Source organism: Octopus bimaculoides, chromosome 9 (assembly GCF_001194135.2).
Source record: "Octopus bimaculoides isolate UCB-OBI-ISO-001 chromosome 9, ASM119413v2, whole genome shotgun sequence".
Classification (NCBI taxonomy): domain Eukaryota; kingdom Metazoa; phylum Mollusca; class Cephalopoda; order Octopoda; family Octopodidae; genus Octopus; species Octopus bimaculoides.
The window spans coordinates 51634370-51635367 of record NC_068989.1 but is presented as its reverse complement, the minus strand read 5'-3'; positions in this window follow the sequence as shown (position 1 = coordinate 51635367).

Here is a 998-nt window from a genome sequence, read left to right as displayed (position 1 = left end):
TATATATATATATATATGTATATATATGTATGTATATGCATACATACATATACATTCATAAAACATCGAAAGCCAATTTGAAAGTTATACCAATGGCCAATAAAATGAACGTGTTAACCAGATTCTGTAATAGTAACAATACTTTAGTGACAAACAATCGATGAAACAAAAATCAAAATTTATTGGGCGCCAACATATTCAAAACACCATTTGAAATTGAAATAATATATGCCTATATTGTGCATGATATTGTAGGTGGTAACATTTGTGAAAAAGAAAGAACAATATGAACGTCGATAGGCTGTTATCTGGAATGGCTGCTGTGTATAAATGTTATAACTAGACAAAATACAATGAAAATAAATCGAATGTGGAGTAATATACTGCTATTATATAATTGATTTTATATAAAGTTCAGTTTTCTTTCCAAATTCAATGTATTATAAACATTGTTCCAATCATGTTTTCTAACACCGATATAATGGTAAAAAACAATATTATTCTCAATTTATTGATTTTCAATGACATGTACATTTCACCTTTTTGGAGTAACATTTTCCAAAACAAGGTATATTAGTGCAAAAGCAGAGTAATATAGAATGATGTTCTATCTCATAATAGCAGAAGTTGATTCAATGTTTACGCTGGAAATACAATGGTAACACAGCTATAAAATTATATTCGAATAGCAATTTCTTCGTTCAGGTCGTATAGATATAATGCTATTTATGACGTTGATATAAAAACAACAATGTAGTTTTTATGTAAATAGCAGAGAGGTGATATACGCAATGTCTTTCAATATTTGACGCCATAGACTCCAACAAATTATTTCTGATTATTTTTGTTATATTATTCCTGGGTAACTGTTTATTATTTTGATTTCAAATTTGGGAAGTCTATAAAAAGTATATAATATATATATGTATACATACACATACACACACACATATATATATATATATAATGTATATATATAAATATATATATATATATAT